A 20,989-nucleotide genomic window follows, 5' to 3' on the forward strand; every position below is an offset into this window, starting at 1 on the left:
TTGCTTCTCGTGGCAGTACTAGCAGCATCTCCTCTGCTCTCTTTTCTTCTTTCCTATCTCTCCAGTTAGAATGTCCTGCCTAACTTTATTCTGCCTCACCATTGGCCAAACAGCTTTATTTATCAACCGATCAGAGCATCATATATTCACAGCACACAGAATGACATCCCCATCAGAGGGTTCTTCCAGTCATTGGGGAATATAATCTTAGAGGGGACACAGGAACTCTGGCTTCTTCTGTCAAGTCCCTGCCATGTGTTGAGTAGTTTTACCACCCACTGCCACCATGGTTACAGCAATAGAGAGCTGACAGATGGAGCGTGTCTGCAACACATAGTTCCTTTCTCATATGAAGGATAGCTCATCATATTGGAATACAGATACTGCATAGTGTGCCCTTTTCCGAAGATGTGGAATTCTGTTCCCTAGAGATAGCTCATGTAGATGTAATTCTGAACAGTCTTATTAAATAAGAAACACAGAGCCAAATGCAGAGTTAAAAGCCCAGAGATTGAGCAGCAGCCAAGAGCTAAGACCAAGACCTCCTTCTTACCCCTCACTGTCGCTGTCGTCCTTCCCCTCAGAAAGAGACCTACTTCCTGTGTGTCTGTCTTTTTATTGACTTTCTCTCCTGCCTTCTCATTGGTTATAAACCCAACCACATGACCTCCTTATCACTGCCTGTCTATACAGACCTCCAGGTCTCTATGGTTGGTATTGAGATCAAAGGTGTGTGTCTCCAAGCTGACTGTGTCCTTGAACATACAGAGATTCTGCCTGTCATGTGATTGGGATTAAGGGCGTGTGCTACCACTGCCAGACTTCTGCTAAATGGCTTGCTATTAGCTCTGACCTCCACACAACTTTATTTATTAACATACAAATAAAAGCACATTTCAGCACAAATAAAATGTCACCATAAGCTCACTGATATTCAGAGAAATAGTTGGACATATTCAAAGGCATAAAATAAGAAATTCAAAGAGAGGAAATAGGGGAAAAAAGAGTCAGATTTGATAGAAATAAAAAGAGGAAGAAGAGCCAGTGAGATGGCTCAGCAGGTAAAGGTGCTTGCTATCAAACCTGATGATCTGTATTTGACTGCTGGGTCCCATGGTAGGAGGAAAAACTTGCCTCCCGAAAGCTGTCTTTTGATCTCCTCCACAAGTATGCCATGGCATGTGCATCCACACACACGGATAAATAATCAAAAAAAAATTTTTTTAAACTTTTAAAGATGAGGAAAATCAGAGCAGGGAACAGAATACAGGAAAGAAAAAATACATAGAACTAAAAACAGTAATTGCAATACAGCAATGCATGCCTTGGGCATTTATGTTGTTTTCCATGTGATCATATGTAATTTCATGTTAATGGTTATATTTTCCCCTCTAAACAGAAAGGGAAGATGACGTTCGAAGATAGTCATTGGCTTGTCCGGTATCAGAATTAGTGAGTGGACAATATTAGGGTCAAAATTCATGCCTTATGCATATATATGTAACCTTATGCTCAGATAATTTCTGTCATTAGTTTATATCAACATATTGCATACTTAATAATATGTGCTATTAACCTCTGAACTGGAACCAAAGTTGACTGTTGTTGGCACTTAAGAGAATAAGTCCAGCCAGGCAGTGGTGGCACCCGCCTTTAATCCCAGCACTCTGGAGGCAGAGGCAGGCAGATCTCTGTGAGTTCGAGGCCAGCCTGGTCTCCAAAGTGAGTTCCAGGAAAGGTGTAAAGCTACAAAGAGAAACCCTGTCCTACTAATAATGGAGTAAGCGCAACAAAGCCTTGCTCTGGTTTCCAGAAAGGAGCAAACCATACAATAATTTACTCAAGCATCCAAATGTGGATGGTCCATTATTCCTTAGGACACCTTGCTCACCTCCAGTTTTTCTCTTTCTTAGGACAGAGTCTGGCTGTATAGCCCACACTGACCTGGAACTTGTGGCAATCTTCCTGCCTCAGTTTCCTAAGCACTGGGATTACAAGCATGCACAGTCATGCCTACCTTTTAGAGCTCCTTTTGTTGAGAAAGCTTAGACAATAAACCATGATTTGTTTGGCTTCAAATCTAGAGATATGATGTATAGAGAGGCCCATGTTTCTTCGAAAACACTCCAGAAAAGATCCTTCCATTTCCTAAACATATCTGTGTGTCATCTCTCTTAGGCTTTTTATTGTTGGTTGGTTCTTTCATTGGTTGTTGTTGTTGTTGTTTGCTTGCTGACTACTAGTAGTCTGTACCCCATACCCCCTCCCTGCCTTGTTCAGGGCCTCCCATGGATATCAGCCAGCCATGGTATATCAAGTTGCAGTGAGACCAGGCACCTCCTCGCCTATTAAGGTTGAATGAAGCCGTCTGGTAGGAGGAGTGGATCCCAAAAGCAGGCAACACAGTCATAGACAGGCCCTGCTCTCACTGTTAGGAGTCTCACATAAAGACCAAGTTGCACAACTGTATCATATGTGCAGAGGGCTTGGTCAGTTCCATGCAGACTCCCTGGTTGTTGGTTCAGTCTCTGTGAGCTCCTATGAGCCCAGGTTAGTTAGTTCTTTGGGTTTTCTTGTGGGGCCCTTGACACCACTAGATTCTACAATCCTTCTGCGTCCCTTCCACAGGATTCCCAGAGATCTGCCTAATGTTTGGATGTGGGTCTCTGTATCTGTTTCCATCAGTTGCTGTGTGAAGCCTCTCTGATGACAGTTGACCTAGGCATCAATCTATAAGTATAGCAGAATATCACTAGAAGTCATTTCATTGATTTTTTCCCCATTTGTGTTTGGCTCTATCCTAGATCTCTGGGTTATCCTGACTCTGGGTTTTGGCCCTCAGGGGTGAGTGACCTCTCAGGGTATGGGTCTGTCATTAGTTGGTCACTCCCACGATTTCTACACCAACTTTACCCCAGCATATCTTGTGGGTAGGACAAATTGTAGGTCAAAGGGTTTGTGGCTGGGTTGGTGTATTAGAAGCCTTGCCTGGTTATAGGGGATGGCTTGTTCAGACCCCGTATTCCCCATTGCTAGGAGTCTTAGCTAGGGTTGTCCTTATAGATTGTTGTGAGTCTTTCTTTGCTAGGGTCACCCTCATAGATTGCTGGGAGTTTCCATTGCTCTAGGTTTCTAGCTCATCCCAGAGATGTCCCTAGATTCCAGTTTTCTCTCCCTGTACTCTCTCCCTCCATCTTCACCCCACTTGATCCCTGCTATTCCCATCCCCATTCCCCCTCCCAGACCCACCCCAGTCCACTGGCAATATCCATTATATTTCCCCTTCACAATGAGATTCTTGCAATACCCCCGCCTTCACTGCCAGCCCTCTTTGTTACTTAGCTTCTCTGGGTCAACATGTTATTTACTAACTCATAAGTGTATATTAACTGTAAAGCAAAGGAGAAACAACATCCTCTCCTTTTCTTTTCTTTTTTTTTTTTTTTTTCGAGACAGGGTTTCCCTGTTTAGCTTTGTGCCTTTCCTGGAACTCACATGGTAGCCCAGGCTGGCCTGGAACTCACAGAGATCTGCCTGGCTCTGCCTCCCAAGTGCTGGGATTAAAGGCGTGCGCCACCACCGCCCGGCCCTCTCCTTTTCTTAATAAATGTCGTCAACTCAATACCAGCTTGGACTTCCAGTCAAAGCATCTGTTGTGGGCTGTTTTGCAGGATGTGTTGGCCTGAGGGAAGGTGAATGGTTTCAGAGCCAGCTCAATCCAGCTATTTTACCTTGTAGTGAGAAGTATCACAAGCAGCCAGAATGAAAGGGCGATAGATAAGCTTCCTGTAAATTGTTGGATTTAGTCACTGTAATGATGAAATCTGGCAGGTAATTGCCTAACCCCATCCAAAGAGGGGGAAAATGTTTACGGAAATACCAGTCTATTTCCTCCCTCACTAGCTCTGGCTGGCTGAAGTGGGGATGGACACACACACACACACACACACACACACACACACACACACACACACACACACACACACACCAAACCAGAGTTCAAAAAATATAATTATATAAAGTAACTGTCTGGAAATTTACAAGGCTAGGAATCACGTGAGCAGAAAGACTAGGATTCCTGTGGACAGACTCACCACTGTTCTAAAACAACCATGAATCCATGAAACACTGGCTTGATTCTTATCTTGCCCCAGCCACTGCCTAGACAGCCCCATTCTGGGGACTCATTTTTCTCAACTGCAGCCTTGGTCTGGGATGCTGCTGAGTGACAAGGGGGCACTAAAATTAATACTAACTAATCCAGAGCATGTGGAAAAATAACCATGTTGGGTAAATACTAGCCTGTTCTAGGAAGTCAGTCATCATCAACAAGCAGATAAATCGGTCAGTGCTTATATTACCTACAATCAATTATTTCTTAGTGTGATCAGGGTAATTGACTAGTACATTCATTGTCCTAAAATATCCATATGAAGGGGACTCTCTTGAATTACTTTGACCATTTTCCTTGTAAGCAAGATTATAAAAAGCTGATATGTTTGTGATTGACTTTTTTTTTTTCTTTTAGGGGCTGGGTGTAAAATTCAGTGACTTGTGCATGCTAAGCATGCACTGTACTCTTAGCCCTTGAATTATTATAAAAGTATTTTTGTTATTGTTTTATTTATTATACTGACTCATTTATTGTGGGGGCACACCACATACATACTGTGAAATCAGAACAGGAGCCACATTGTTGTTAAGTCCCCATACCTTCTAAGAATCGGTTTCTATTTCTCATTAAGAATAAGTTTCTGTTTACTAAACATGTTTTTCAACCAGCACCAAACTCATGACCCCATGATGTATGATTGCCCTTTGCCTTATAAAAATATGTTTTCAAGACCTTGATCTATACCTTGACCACCTGCCCCATAATGTATGACTCCCCTTCCACATGATGTATATTTTTTGCTTTTATTACCTTTCATTGTATTTTTTCTAATAGCCAATTATCTCAACCCTGGAAACACACTTACAGCTGTTTTCTATTAACCTTTAGATTTTCTTCATAAAAGGGACCCAAAAAGGCCAGTAAGGGGCTGATCTCTCAAATCCAGACTTAGGGTGAGACAGCCAGCAGGCCAGTTCTGGGTACACCTCTAAACTAAAGCTTGCTGTAGCCAGACGGTTGTAGATTTAGTCATTCTCTTCTTGTGTCCTGGTTTAATAATACCAAAGAGCTCATGGGGTAGTCAGAGGACAACTGATGAGAGTCTGTTCTCTCCTTCCAACAAGTGAGTCTCTGTGTAGAACTCAGGCCATCGGGCTCTGTGTTCTGAGCCATCTACCTCCCCAGCTCCATGAGGTTTTATTTTAAAAAGCAAAACAAAAAACACTCACTGGAGCAGAAGAGATGGTTCAGGGGTAAAGAGCACTTGCTACTTTTGCAGAGAATCCAGGTTTGGGTCCCAGCACCCACAGAGCAGCTCACAATGGTCTGTAACTCTAGTTCTGGGGATCCAGTGCCCTCTTCTGGCCTCTATGGGTACTAAATAAGCAAATGGTGCTCAAACATACATGCCCCTAAATATTAATAAACAAAAAATAAAATAAGAACTTCAGGGTAAGAGAGTGGAATAGAAGCCACATCAGCTGGAGTAGCTGATTACAATTTAGAAAAAGGGGGAGCAGGAATATTTTATCATTCCATCAGCTGCTTCTTCAGACCTGGAATTGCCTTGCTCAACATCTCAAACAACCCTTTCTGCTATCTGGCCACAAACTTTATCTACAACAGGATCTGACTTGTTTTTCTGCCATAGGGGCATTTTCGTCCAGGCAAACTGGGCTAAAGGACTCTGACCAAGAACTCTACAAAAGCAGGGCCTAAGAGATTTCACAGAAGGGGCTCCCAGTGACTGCTTCCAAGGGCACCATCAGAACCCCAACAGGGAAAGGCAAAGCTGTGGGAGGTAAGCAAAAGTCTGAACACTGATTGGGGTACCATATAGCCACCAGCTGCTCCCAACTCTGTGGGGACACAGCAACTGAATCTGGACAGTTGATAGTCTCAGTCAAGAAAACATGGCTGACTGGATCTGTGAGCCCACAAGAGAAGAATGGGACTGTGTTTAAATGCAGCAGGAGCACAGACTGGACCTGGACCAAGACAGCAAAGCTGTGGTCAGCCAAGGAGAGGAAAGCAACATTCAGGCTAGTAATCTTATATTCCCACCCAGCTCTCCTTCCCCACTATAGCTATTCTTCATTAAAAAGTTTTATCTTCGTTTTACTTTATATGTGAGTGTTTTCTCTCTCTCTCTCTCTCTCTCTCTCTCTCTCTCTCTCTCTCTCTCTCTCTCTCTCTCTCTCTCTCTCTCTCTGTGTGTGTACTGTATGCATGCTTTGTGCCCATGGAGGTTGGAAGAGGGCATCTGGAAGGCTGCGAAGCACCATCTGGATGATGGAATCAAACCCGAGGCCTCTGGAAGAGCAACACTGCTCTCAACTGTGAAGCGGCTCTGCTGCTAGAGCTATCCTTACCTGCCTTATTCCATTGTCTCCAGCTCTCCCCACTCCCCTATAGCTGTCCTTATCTACATGATGAAGGAGGGCACTGAAGCAAGACAGCATGTCCCTACTGTTTGCACCTTCTGCTGTTTCACACACTTGTTCTGGTGAGCACCCCCACCCTTTCTCTGTCTCTGTCGTCAACTCTCTCTCTTTCATTTTCTTATTTTTCTCTCTTCCTCTCTTTTTCTTTTTCCATTTTCTTCCTTTCTCTTTCTTTCCCATACTTATTCTTCTTACTGTTACATCTCCCAAAGCCTGACCTCCCAGAGGCTGACCTCCTCCTTAACAGTCTACTATTAACCAAAATGCCACATAGCCACACTATTCTTCCTTTGCCTCAATTATTTCCACCCCTATGTATGTCCCTGCCCTCTACTTCCCACATAACCTAATACTCATCACTGGTCTCACGGTGGTTGTTTACCTCTTCTTCTTCGCTTTTCTTTTGCATTTATACTAACATATTACTATATGCAGTATCATTAGGGTTCCTTTACTCCCCACCTAATCAGTACCTACCAAGAGTTTGCTTTGAAGTCCCTGCTACTCTATTATCAGAGTGGGTTAACTACTGGGTTGTGATGGTTGCCGCAGACAGTACTCATCTCATAGGGGCAGAATGAAGATACAGCCAGATACCTAGAACTCCAGTCTAAGGGGCTGAAATATCATCACAACTATATTACACCCTGGTCTCTCTTGAGCACTGAAAATTAATCCACCAAAAGAAGAGAGGCAACCTGAATTAAAAGAACAAAACCAACAAGTCTTAACTAATGATCTAACCTCAGATGGGCAGATTCTAGTATAAAGACACAGTAAACATGAAAAAAAAAAGACAATCATCTCCAAAATTTATAAAGACCATACTAATGACCCCCAATAAAAAAATTACATAGATAAAATTCCAGAGGCATGTGTTGCTATTCTAACATATGACAAAATAGACTTCAAGCCAATTCTTTTATTATTATTATCATTAGTTTTATTTCATATTTTTCATATAATACATTTTGATCATGATTTCCCTTCCCCTAAGAAATAATAGTCCTTCCTTTACCCATAGCATGATATTTGTATTTTATTCCTCTCCAAAGGGAGGGGGGAATTTTGTACTGGTGATAAACTTAGCTGTTGAAAGATTGGCTATACACTAGCAGCATGTTATCTTACATTTAAAGGGGGTTCTGTCAACAGAGGAAGGAACCTAAATTGAGATGGGCAGTAAGGTTTAGTCAATGCTCTCCCATATCATAATTATTACATAATTATTAACTTCTCACTAATACAAATCTGACCATGTAGACTTGCTGAGCTACATGGTCATCAGTGGAAAGGGACCATAACAGAAAATATTGCTTGACATAGCAGGAGGCAGAGTACATGCTGTTCAAAGTTCTTATCCACGTGCTTGCCCTCAGCTAAAGTAATGATAGCTGATAAGAACTGAGATGTGATAAACTCTATGGCCCTGAAAATGCCACTGTAGTAAAACTTTACCCAGAAAGCTTAAATGCCAAGAATATTGACCTAGCAACCTTCAGACTGAGCCTCAAAGTATGAACCACATCAGAGCCCACATCAGAACCTAAAGAGCCTTAAAGGATGTGGCATCTGAGTCTCATCCAGGTGAGTTAATGCATTTTGAGCAAGTCCCAGGATTCTATAATATTGCTTTGTAACTAAAGTTTGAGAAACACCATTCCAGTTACTGATGATGCTTCCATAATTAAAACTTTTCAAACCTGGTAAGTAGCTGTAAAGCATACTGTATACGGATACCATAAGTACAGTGATTGGTTCCAGAACAGCTTCTCTCACCAGACTCAAGGATACCAGAATCTCCAGATAATCAAGCTCCTGCATAAAATGTTGTCATGTTTGAATTTATACTTCCACACATTCTCCTGTATCCTTTAAATCATTCGTTTAATATTTCATTCCTGCTGCGGTGACAAAACACCATGACTTATGGAAGAAACTTGTAGAAGGAGTTTATTCTGGCTTACCTTCCAGAGGGCTGAGACCGTCATATGGGCAGGAGACATGACAGCAAGTGGCAGGCAAGGCAGCAGGAACAGGAAGTGGAGAGATGACTTCAACACAAACGTGAAGCCGGAAGATTGAGCTGGAAGTGGGACGAGGCTATATAAACTCTCAGAGCCCACCCCTAGTGATGTACTTCCGCCAGCAAAGCTGTACTATTCCCAAAGCTGCACCTCAGCTGGGGACCAAGGGCCCGAACACCTGAAACTACAGGAGACATTATTCAGTCCACCACACTTGTTTGGGAAATAATGAGGAAAAAGGAGTCTGTACTGTTCAGTGCAGAAAGGATCTCACCCCTACAACAGTAGACGAAGGTACAGACACATATACACAGAGAGACATAAATACTTGTAGTTCATGGTTGAATGAATTCGTGAATGTGGAGTCTACAGGGAAGGAGGGCTAAATATATAATACGCTAAATTTAAAAGATCAGTGTAGAAATAGAAAAGACTAAAGAGACCTGTGTTCAACTCTCCTCTGCTGCATATACAACTGCGGGCATGTTTCTAAATCTCTCTGAACATTAGCTTCCACATACTTTAGGAAATCCGCGATTATAATTCCTAGCATAGCGGCCACTCCAAAACAGTCGCAAATTAGTCAGTCACTGTGACAAATCCTGAGAGAAATAAATTAAGGGAGGAAAGAGTCATTCTTGCTTCCTTACTTCAGAGGCTTTGGTCCATCGTGGCAGGGAGGTATGGCTCACATCATGGCAGCTAGGAAGCAGAGAATACCTGGGTTAGTGAGCTTCCTTTTTTCCTTCTTCCATCTAAAGACCCAGCATACAGGCTGTGCTCCCTCCATTCAAGGGAAGTTTTACTTCTTTGGTCAATCTTCTCGAGAAAAACCCTTATCAACACATACCTAGATGGGTGCTTTACTAATGTTCTACTGGTGCTTCTTAATCCAAGTTGACCTTAAAGATTAGCCCTCACAATAGGTATCTTGATGACAGCACACGTAAAGCTATATGAAATAGAATACTCTCCCTTGTTAGACTCTAGTATTAAAATTGTAAGAGCCAGGAGGCACATTTGGATTGACTGTAGTAGTAGCTCAGCACATCACCTTGGACTCCAATTGTCTGTGTTCAATTTTGAGCTGGTTCACTGTCTCACCACCAGCAGAGTAAATCAGAACACTTCCCATCTTACCAACAGGCATCTGTGATCTCATGGACACTTTCCACATACTCAGGCATAGATGTATCACCACTATGGTTATGATAATGCCCTACATGAAAAGTAAGCCAATGTGTCTTCCCCATTCTTCAGAATCCTACATTCCCATGCAGTCATTGTGGGCTTAGGTAGTAAGGTAGAAAAGAATGGCTTACTCCTTTGTAAACATATTGTTAAGAGTCCCAGTGGAGGATTGCTTTAGCCTACATGTTTAGTGACATAGTTTGCAGTTGCAGTCACTTAGATCCCTGAAGTTCTTTGGGTATTGAAATATTTTACTGTGGTGGTATTCTAATTGTACTGAAATGTGATTTTGATTGTATGTTAATAAATAAAGTTGCCCGGGGGTCAGAGCTATTAGAACCATAGACAGAGTGTGGCGGTGGTGGTGCACGCCTTTAATCCCATAGATCTCTGTGTGTTCAGGGATACAGCCAGCATTGGAGACATATGCCTTTAAGACCTGGGGGGCTGTACATACAGACAGTGACGAGGCAGTCACGTGTTTGGGTTTACAACCAATGAGAAGGCAGAAGGACTATGAAACGACTTACACACAGGGAAATAGCTCTCTTTCAGGAAGCTGGGACCACCGCAGGAGGAAGGGTGATATTTTAGCTCTGATCTCTTGACTTTCTCTTTTATATTGGTTCTGTGTTTCTTATTTAATAAGACGGTTGGTTACATCTACATTTTACGTGCTCTGAAATTTCAGGGTACTAAAATGCAATCCTAATTAGACTCAACAATAAAAACCCAGGGTCAGATATTGAGGGTGAAAGCTGAAAGATCAGAGAAGCAGAACAGCCAGTCACTAGAGACTTCTTACTTCTATGGAATCTTGTCTACTCTCATGTGAAGTGTTCCACCACACTCTACTCCCATGGACAGAATTATTCCTGTCAAACATGCCTTCTCCACCCTAATGGACTGAAATCCATCTGAAAATATAAGCAAAAATAAAGTCTTACCTTAAGTTGTCTCTGTTAGGTATTCTGATCAAAGCAATACAAATTTAACCCAATCAGGAGAATAAAAAAAAAATATACCAGAATGGTGGGTTCATTTCTGTGACAAAACCTTACCATGTGGTTCTTAAGACTTTGGAGTTAATCTGCGTGAGGCATCTGGGAGAACTTGAAATTTTAGGCTAGAGGAGTCCTAATATGCTGTGAGTTTTGCTTAATGATCCATCTTGGTGAGAAAGCAGAAGACCAGAATACCAACAGGAATGTGGGCAGAAAAGGCTGCTCATTAGGTTCAGATGGTGTGGTGGTTTGAGTGTAATTGGCCCCCATAATCTCATAGGGAGTGGCACTATTAGGAGGTGTGGTTTTGTTAGAGTGGGGATGACCTTGTTGGAGGAAGTATGTCACTGTAGAGGTAGGCTTTGGGGTTTCCTGTGCTCAAGATACTACCCAGTGTCTCAGTTGACTTCCTGTTGCCTGCAGGACTCTGAACTGTCTCCAACATCACATCTGCTTGCACCCCCATGCTCCCCACCATGATGATAATAAACAGAATCTCTGAAATTGTAGGTGAGTCACCTCAATGAAATATTTTCCTTCATAAGAGTTGCTGTGGTCATGGTGTCTCCTCATGGCAATAACATCCCTAAGACAGATGGGAGTATGAACTTATTGGGAATTGGACTACAGCCTATTCATGATACAGTCTAGAGAAGAATCTGACTACATTTTGTTAGTTCCCCAAAGATTTGAGAGAGGCCAAATTCAAAAGTAGTAGAATATTAATGGTGGAGGACATTTTAAGATAGAATATCATTCAGACTGTGTCATGGTTATTGTGTCTTGCTTTTATACAGTATTTCTGTGAGAATTGGAACAAAAGGTTGAGGGGACAGACTTTAAAATGTGCAGTTTTGTTGGAGAAGGGAGCACAGGTGCTTTAACATCTGCAGACAAAACATCTATAAGGTAAAAGAGATTAGAACCGTTGAAAAGTAGCCTATGAACACTGCACTAGGGCGGCAGGGGGAATGCCCCAAGGGCCAGAAACCACACATTACGGATTCCAAGATGTGAAAATACAAATGTATGTGAAAAACTGCCTGGAAAGAAAGCCACAGAAGCACACTGCAAGGAAAAGCTGTCTCAGGAAGTGTCTTCCCAGGTCAGACATGCAGGTACTCATAGACGTCTACAGCCAGGGTCCAGGTTGGTAGCAGAATTCAACATCGTCCTTATGGTGCTGATTCTGCAGGCCTGCATAATGCAACAGCTATGGGGTCAAGGTGGCTTGCACCAAGATTCCGGGGCAAGACAATGGAAAAATGGGGTAAGCTTTCCTGAATGGAGGCACTGAACAGGTTGTTTATGAAGCTAAATTGCAATGGAGAGCCCAAGAAGTGGAGATGCCAGGATCATGAGATGTCTCCAGAGGAAAGCTGAAGGCCCTGAGTAGAGCCAGCCCAAATGACAGGCCACATGTGCAGCAGGTCAGAGACACCGGGGGGGAGGGGGGGGGAAGGGGGCAGAGCTAAAATGATGGAGCTATACAATTTGTGGTTTAGCCTTCTGGTTTTGTTTTAATTCACTGTTATAGGATTGATATATATATATAACAATATATATATCAATATATATAACAATATATATATATGTTATATATATATAACAAAGATCTTTGTAAACATAACCTGAAGGTAAGAACAGTTTCTCTTGTATTTGGGAATATAGTCTTGAAATTTTAGAAAACAAATGAGTAGGTGTGATTTGACAGTTATATTTTTAATATTGAAATTCTATATTTGAATAGAATTAAAAATCTTTTTTTGGCCTTTTTTCAAAACTGAAAATAGTTCTTTTTCATATAATATATTCTGATCATCCTTTGATCCAATCTTTCCTGGATATCCTCTGACCCCCTCCCTTTTGGAATGGGAATTATTACCCTGTGCCACTGAATATTGGAAGCATATAACTTTTTTTAAACAAGAGTACACAGCTAAGTGATTGGCATGGATTTTAGCAAATACTTTAGACTTCAGACCTTGAACAGTGTTATTGGTTAAAACTATGATAGTTTTTAAGGTTGTGCTAATGCCATTTTGCAGTTTGAGATTGCCAGAAGCCTTTGTGGGGCTGGGCTAAACCGTTATGGTTTGAATCAGAAGTGTCTCCACAGCCTTGTGTTTTGAATGTTCATCCCCCAGGTTTGGACTCCTGTGGAGTCTTTAGGAGGTAGGGCCCATGTGTCAGAAGGCCACTAAAAGTGAGCCTTTCAAGGACTGAAAACAACCCTGGCTCTGACCACAGTCTCTGTTTCCTAGTCTACCAAGACACAAACAGCTCTACCACTCACCCCTGCCACCATCCTTCACCATGACAGACAGAAATCCCTGTGAAGCTATGAACCCAAGACGTTCTGTTAGTTTTTTGGTAACAGTGATGTACAAGTAGCTAATATATCACCATAATCACTTTCTCCTCCACTCTAGCAATAGCTTTATTACTGACTCAGATAATTTCTTTTCATAATCTGCCTCAGAATAATTAGTAACTTAGCTAAAATGCTTGACAATACTTCATGAGTGTGGTGATATTTTATTTGTACTGAAATGTGATTTTAATTTTATGTTAATAAATAAAGTTGCCCTGGGGTCAGAGCTATTAGAGCCATAGCAAGAGCATGGTGGTTAGAAGAGCTAGGTAGATTTCTGTGTGTTCAGGGATACAGCCAGTATTGGAGACATACGCCTTTAAGACCTGGAGGGCGGTACTTACAGGCAGTGATGAGGCAGTCATGTGGTTGGGTTTACAACCAATGAGAAGGCAGAACAGAAAGATTATTTAAACAGAGACACAGAAAGTAGCTCTCTCTCTCGGGGAAGCTAGGAGCACTGCAGGAGGTAAGATTTTATCTCTGAGCTCTGACCTCTCGGCTTTTCTCTTTTACCTTGGCTCTGTGTTTCTTATTTTAATAAGACGATTGGTTACATCTACACATGAGGTCATCTACAGCTCTACCAAATATATCTAAAGTTATTTGAATCCCCAAGTACCCATAGTTAATGTTTAGGGTAGGTAATTGTCTCACTCTTCCCCACCCTCTTCCATTGCCTACCAGAGTTCTGTGTGTATCAAATACCCCATGAATGTCTTTTAACAATTAATAAAAAAATTACACCATTGGAGTAGAACTAATGCTTATGTGAGGAAAGGACACAACTCAAAAACTTCACAGGAACCTTGCAATTTAAGCAAATTAGGGGGCAAAACCAGAATGTGAGCTGAGTCTACCCACATTTATGTTCTAGAACCCTCTGAAAGGATCTGGGTCACAAATAAGTGAACTGTTCAAGACCACATGACAGCACCCCTCTGAAATGAAGCAAGAGGAAGCTGATTCACTCTCCTTGTGGTTTGATGTACAGAATTGCCTCATTTTCCCAGCAATGGTATTTGTTGTTGTTTTTTTCCCCAACTTGCTCATGTAGTAGAAATCTTTCAGTTGGTTTGACTGTTCCAATTTTAAAGCTACAAGTGTTGTGTTTATGATGGTTGCTGCTACTATTTATATTGTGCTGTTCTTCGATAAAACTACAGTTTATTGGGGAATACAGTATTAATGGATAAAAATCACCCACTTCTTACTAGATTATGACTTCAAACAGTGGTAATATTTTAATCTGTTGTTATTAAGTAAGCTTCATTTAGAAAGAAATTATTTTAAGACAAACACAGAAATGTAAATAATGCATGATCATACTTACATATAGATTCTAAAAACACTTAACTGGAAGTACAAAGGCTGGCCGGGGGAAGAAGATGGGAAGCTGTTGACCAACAGGCAGAATTTCAGACAGGATCAGATGTTGCAAAGAATTGTGACTATGGTCACCAATACTGTATTTCAAAATAAGTAAGAGTAAATTTCAAATGGCTCACTGTAAGAAATATAGGGAAGTGAGTTATAATTTTATTAACTGATTTAATCATTCTATATTGTGTATGTCCATGAAAAGTCTTCATTATACTCCATAAATGTATATAGGTATGAAATGTCAATAAAATAATCGAAAATAAAACAGTTGTTGAATATTTGCAAGTTTAATGAAATTATAAACCATGTTGGTACTTTTAAAAATTGTACCTAATACATAACCTTAAACTTTCATCCCACTCGTACTGCCTGGAATCACGAGGTGGTACAAACACCCTTGGATAAATGCCATAGTCCTTGGATTCCATTACTGCTCTTTTACTACACACGGTCTTTTAGACTTCATGGTAATCCAGAGAAAACATGTGACATGCCTAGCATGGTACCTGACACCTCCTACAGGCAGCATTTAGCGGTTATTAAAACAGAAGATCATACTAGATAGATCACTGCCTTTGTGACTTACACACTAGGCACAGTGCCCTCCTATTTGTTGGAAGATCTGTAAAGGATTTAAACATCAAGTTAAACCATTTAAGATGCTTTATTCCAAAACTTTTGGTCACATGCTAAATATGGATTGGAAACAGTGATTCTCCCATGCACACTGAGAACAGAGGTGGACATTATTGGTGCCCTGATCTATCTCCACTTTATCCACTTGAGATGGGGTCTTTCAACCAGGGGCTAGGTGGGTAGCGAGTAAGCCCCAGAAATGCCCCTATATCTGCCCTCCAAAGCACCGAGGTGACAGGCACTCTGGAATTTTTTCTGTGAATGCTAGTGGTTTGAGTTCAGGTCTCCATGCTTATGCTGTAAGTGTTCTTACTGGACGATAAACCCACAATTCTTTGTAACAGAACTCAACAGAACAATTTACTTGAGATTTTAGCAAGGACTCCATTCTGACAAATACCATAGCCATCTGCAGCCACTATGAGAAATAATTAATGAAGAGGATACGTTAAATAAATCGGGAGTTGACAGGCTATTTTGATGGTTGTCTTCTCAGTGGAGTTCCTCCTGTATGTCAATATAACTCTACCTTAATGGAACCGCTAACAGCTGTGCAATTACATTTGTAGTTAGTGTGACTCAATTAGCTGCAACAATATCTGAAGGAAGTTCACTGCTGCTTACCAGAGTCTCACGACAGAAAAGGTATCATTTATGAAAGTCCAGTATATCATACTGTACATATACTACATAACATATTCAAGATGTTTGAATTTATACCTTTCTAATGTTTAATCAAACTAATGTAAACTGTAACCAGACCTTACTTTCTTTTTTATTATTAATTAAATGTGTGTGGGTGTGGGTGTATGTGTATGATGTATATGCTCTGTGTGTAGATGTGGGCAATTGTACATGCAGAGGACAGGCAAGGACATCAGATAGACTGATGTATCATTCTCCACCACATTCCCCTGATACTGGATCTCTCACCTTAAGTTAGGCTGGCAGCCAGCAAACCCCATCAATTCTCCTGTTTCTAGCTGACACAGCAAGGGGTCATAGGTAAAAATGGCTGCCTGATCTTTACTGGTGCTGAGATTTTGAGTTGAGATCCTTAGACCTGGGCAGCCAAGTATTCTCACCCACTGAGCCATATCTCCAACCCCAACACTCTACTTTTAAAAACAAAAATAATATGTATGAAAATTATCATAAAGAAATGTTAAAGGCTAATTTTAAAAGTTAAAACCATTTCAAAACTTAATAAAGAATGTAAAAGAAAAACAATGTTTAAATCCAACAGCTGGATCTAATATGTAAAATTGTGGAGGCCCACAGAGGCTTCCTAGTGAGACCTTACTCAAGGTCAGTAGGGCTGCATAATGGGATGATTTGGCCACGGGCATATTTACCAGGTGTTTTGAAGGGTCTACATTTGGCTGTATGTTGTGCTTTGATCTTACAAGGGTCTTTTGCCTCTCCCCTAGGTAGTGATAAAAAGCCCTTTGGAATGAACCTCGAGGCAACTGGGTAGTGACCCAGGACCCTCCCAAAGCTATCCTGTGTTATTTCTTTCTTATCGTTTCCTTCTATCTTTTTTTCTAATACTTCCTCATTCCTCCCTCCTCTCCCGCCAAGAACCCTTCAACAGGTTGGAGCTGGACTCCCACAGACTCCCATATAAAATAAGTGACCACGTACAGAAATATGTTGGAGCCAGGGGGATGGCTCAGACATCAGAGGCACTTGCTGCCTACCAACCTCAGTTTGACTCTTGGAACCCACAGGGGGGGAAGGAAAGAGTCAAATCTCAGAAGCTGTCCTTCACACATGCACTCTCACATGTATATGCCGCCCCATACATAATTTTTTAAGTGAAAAAGAAAAATGTTGTTATAGTATACACAAAACTTGCTCAAGGGCTGGAGAGATGGCTCAGAGGTTAAGAGCACTGCTTACTCTTCCAAAGGTCCTGAGTTCAATTCCCAGCAACCACATGGTGGCTCACAACCATCTGTAATGAGATCTGGCACCCTCTTCTGGCCTGCAGGGATGTGTGCAGACAGAACACTGTATACATAATAAATAAATAAAATCTTAAAAAAAAAAAACTTGCTCAAGCTCAGGCCAGCCAAAGTCCTAGTATGGAGGAGGAAAAGTAGGCATGAAGTCCCACCTCTAGTCAAGAAGCGATTTGCAACTGATAGCTGCCAGGACAGAGAAAATCACTGTCCTTCAGAAGAGTGACATTGACTATATCAAACACACTCTAGGCAGCCCCGTGCTTAGGAATAATGGTCAACATAAATTGGACTCCACAATCTTGCTTTGTTTTCTTTTTTTTTTTCAGGAGAGAGAAAGAACATGAACTTGGGTAGTTAGGGAAGTAGGGGAGGGTCTGGGAGGAGTTAGGGGAAGGGAAAGAATATGATAAAAACCTATGAAATTCTCAAAGAATAAATCAAGACATTTTTAAAAGTTTATTTTAAATAGCAAATTATGACTTCAAAGCATATTCTTAAAAAGAGGTAAAATATGGGGTGGCAGAGGCACACACCTTTAATCCCAGCACTCGGGAGGCAGAGGCAGGTGGATCTCTGTGAGTTTGAGGCCAGCCTGGTCTACAGAGTGAGTTCCAGGACAGCCAGGGCTACACAGAGAAACCCTGTCTCAGGGGAAAACAAAACAAACAAAAAATGAGAGAGAGAGAGAGAGAGAGAGAGAGAGAGAGAGAGAGAGAGAGAGAGAGAAGAAGAAGAAGAAGAAGAAGAAGAAGAAGAAGAAGAAGAAGAAGAAGAAGAAGAAGAAGAAGAAGAAGGAGAAGAAGGAGAAGAAGGAGAAGAAGGAGAAGAAGGAGAAGAAGGAGAAGAAGGAGAAGAAAAATATAATGGAGATAATTTAATCTGTGAGTTCAAGTGTGTCAATGGTATTCTTGAGAGAAAGGTTAAAATATTAAAAACTGGAAAGCTACTTAGGAACTGAGGATTAACACAGAGCATGTGTGTAATGTGTGCCAGGGCCTCCATAATCTCTAGCACTGACAAGGAAAGGGAGAATATAAAGAACTTGAGAAGTAATCTTCAAGAGTCCCACCTAACTTCTTAGTTAGTCTACCACTGTTGTCAATACAATCTTATTTTCATCGAAGACCCACCATTGGACAGAAAGCAGCTCATGTGTTCCCTTACATGTTTGTAGATATATGTATACTTTGATATCTCAGCTAATTAACCAAAAGTTAGGCAGAGTAACAAACAATCCAGCTCATTGACTTTTTCTTCTTTTTAAAGTATGTGCTGGGACTCAAACCCAGGGCATTGCACATGCCAGGAATCCATTCTACCACTGATCTGCAGCCCCAGAATAATCTTATTTATTTATTTTTTTAACCATTGCAGAACATTTAGAAGCAACACTTCCAAGCTGTAAGATTTCATAATCCAGCTTTTGAGAACAAGTTACATAACACTTTGCTAGACATATGTAGAAAGATCAGTTGTAAAGAACATTATGTTGTTTACACATGACACACAAATTTGAATTAGATATAACTAAACATTGTTAATTGCTACAAAATGTTTAATTCTAAAAGAATAACTAAGAGACATTAATTAAAAAACAAGAAATATTAATAGATAACACAAAATCTGTGCTAGTGGTTTCTTCTAGTTAAAAGGAGTACAGTCTGAAAGGATCACAGGAGACTTAAAAAGCTACCTTAACATTCTGGTTCTTAACTGAATCACACATGACAGCCCAGGCTGGCCACTAACTCATGGAAATCCTACTACCTCAGCCTCTCAAATGCTGGCATTACAGGTATGAGCTACTACCATATCTCTGTTTCTTAACTTGGAGGTTAGGTACACGCTCTCATTTTATTATCCATTTATGTAGCACAATAATGATGATGATGATGATGATAAAAGGTACTTGATCTTTGTGCTGGGTTCCTAGTGCAGAACCATTTAAATCCTTGGCATTTCCTGATATGAATCCTTTCATAATTCACTCTTTCAATCATCTCTGAATTTACACTAGAGAGGTGACACATGAGAGATGGACTGTAGAGGAATCTTAGGTAGCTCCAGGCTATAGACCAGTCCGTAGAATAATCAACTAAGTATATGGAGTTGGATTCTTCAACCCCTCCTTCTATCTCTAAGAGTAGGAGAGAGCGTTGGGACAATTGAACATAGGTACCTAGGAAAAGCTCGTGCAAAACCTTTCAAGCAATCACATTCAATGACTGTCCAGTTTGAAGACACAGATGTGCTGGGAGAGAAGCACACACAAAGAAGGCATGAAAGCTTCGTACCCAGGCTCCTATAGCTTGCCCTGTGCCTTTTCCATTTGGTGTCCCCAAAGTTGTATCTTTTACACTAAAACTGTTATTTTATGTATAGCATTTCCTCAATTTTTGTCATTATATTACATCATCAAAACTTTCAGAGGGAGAATAAGAGTAGCCCCCCAACTTAGAGTCAGGCAATCCCTCAAAAACAAAAAACAAAAAAGGCCAACAATACCTCTCATTCTCTGCTGATGAATGTGTAGAAGGGACTATACTCTGTTAAGGAAAACTGTTCACTGATCTTTTACAGGATTCTTTATGTCTGTATGTGTGTGACTGTGTTTGATGATGTGCACCTGTGCAGGTGCTGTTGGAGGTCAGAAAAGGGTGTCAGATGCCCTGGAGCTGGAGCTTCAGGTGATTATGAGCTGCTGGATGACTGTGAGCCATCCCATATAAGTACTAGGAACCCAACTCCAGTCCTCTGCAAGAGTAGAAAGTGCTCTCAACTGTTGAACCATCTCTCTAGTTGATTATTAGTATACAAAGAAACAAGTTTCATTTTGACATTTTCATGTCAGTATTCTTTGTTCTCATTTGTACCTCTTCCCTGTGAAGGGCAAGTGTCAAAATTATCACATTTACAAATACATCTCTTCTTGGATCCAGCAGTTCTAAGAGTTAGGCAGCTATACTCGCAAATTTAAGAAATAATGCATTCAATAAAGTATGGTTTCTAATATTCACAGACTAGAAATGATACAAATGCCCATATAGGGCTTTGATTGTATTGACAAAATGAAATATGTGACCGGGGAGGGGGTGTGGGAAATGGGTAAGCTTAATTAAATACCAGTAAAGAGGAATATCTATAACACACCAAGTCTATAAAAAGTGGTGAATAATACAGGAATACTGAAGGACAGATGGAGTGAAATAAGAATGTTCATTCTGGAGCTGGAGAGATGGCTCTGAGGTTAAGAGCACTGGCTGCTCTTCCAGTGGACTCAGGGTTGATTTCTGGCACCCACATGATTCATAGTCATCTTTACTCCAGTCCCAGGGGACCTAAAGCATTCTTCTGGACTCCACAGACATTGTTCACACATGGTATACAAAAATACATGCAATCAAAACACTCAAACACATAAGAAAAAAACAAAGTTAAAATAATAGAATTGTGATAATAATAAATAAAAATAATTATTAAAAACAGTAGGATCAAGAGTTCAAGATCATTCTTAGTTTCATAGGGAGTTCTAGTTCATGAGACCATCTCAACAACAAAATAAACAAAAAGAATATATATTCTCTTTTGCTTGGGTCTATATAAGAATGGAAAAATAAGCAAGACATTAATTGAAAATGCTTACCTGTAGACAACTATAAGGAATAGTATTGGATGGTGTAGTGGTTTAGTTGGTGAAACTGTTTGGGAAGGACTAGGGGGTGTGGCCTTGTGAGAGGAGACAGGTCACCCAAGATGGGCTTTGAGGTTTCAAAAGCCCCTGCCATTCTGAATTAGCTCTCTCTCTCTCTCTCTCTCTTTCTCTCTCTCTCTCTCTCTCTCTCTCTCTCT

General features: G+C 40.9%; 1 long non-coding RNA gene across 1 annotated transcript; it reads left to right on the top strand.

The window, feature by feature from the left end:
- Positions 1 to 3,583: 3,583 nt before the first annotated feature.
- LOC143267595 (uncharacterized) lies at positions 3,584 to 15,524 on the top strand. Its single transcript, XR_013042876.1, has 3 exons — positions 3,584 to 8,879; positions 11,204 to 11,290; positions 14,032 to 15,524. It is a non-coding gene; the product is annotated as an uncharacterized LOC143267595 (long non-coding RNA).
- Positions 15,525 to 20,989: the final 5,465 nt, after the last annotated feature.

Source organism: Peromyscus maniculatus, chromosome 10, assembly GCF_049852395.1.
Source record: "Peromyscus maniculatus bairdii isolate BWxNUB_F1_BW_parent chromosome 10, HU_Pman_BW_mat_3.1, whole genome shotgun sequence".
NCBI lineage: Eukaryota > Metazoa > Chordata > Mammalia > Rodentia > Cricetidae > Peromyscus > Peromyscus maniculatus.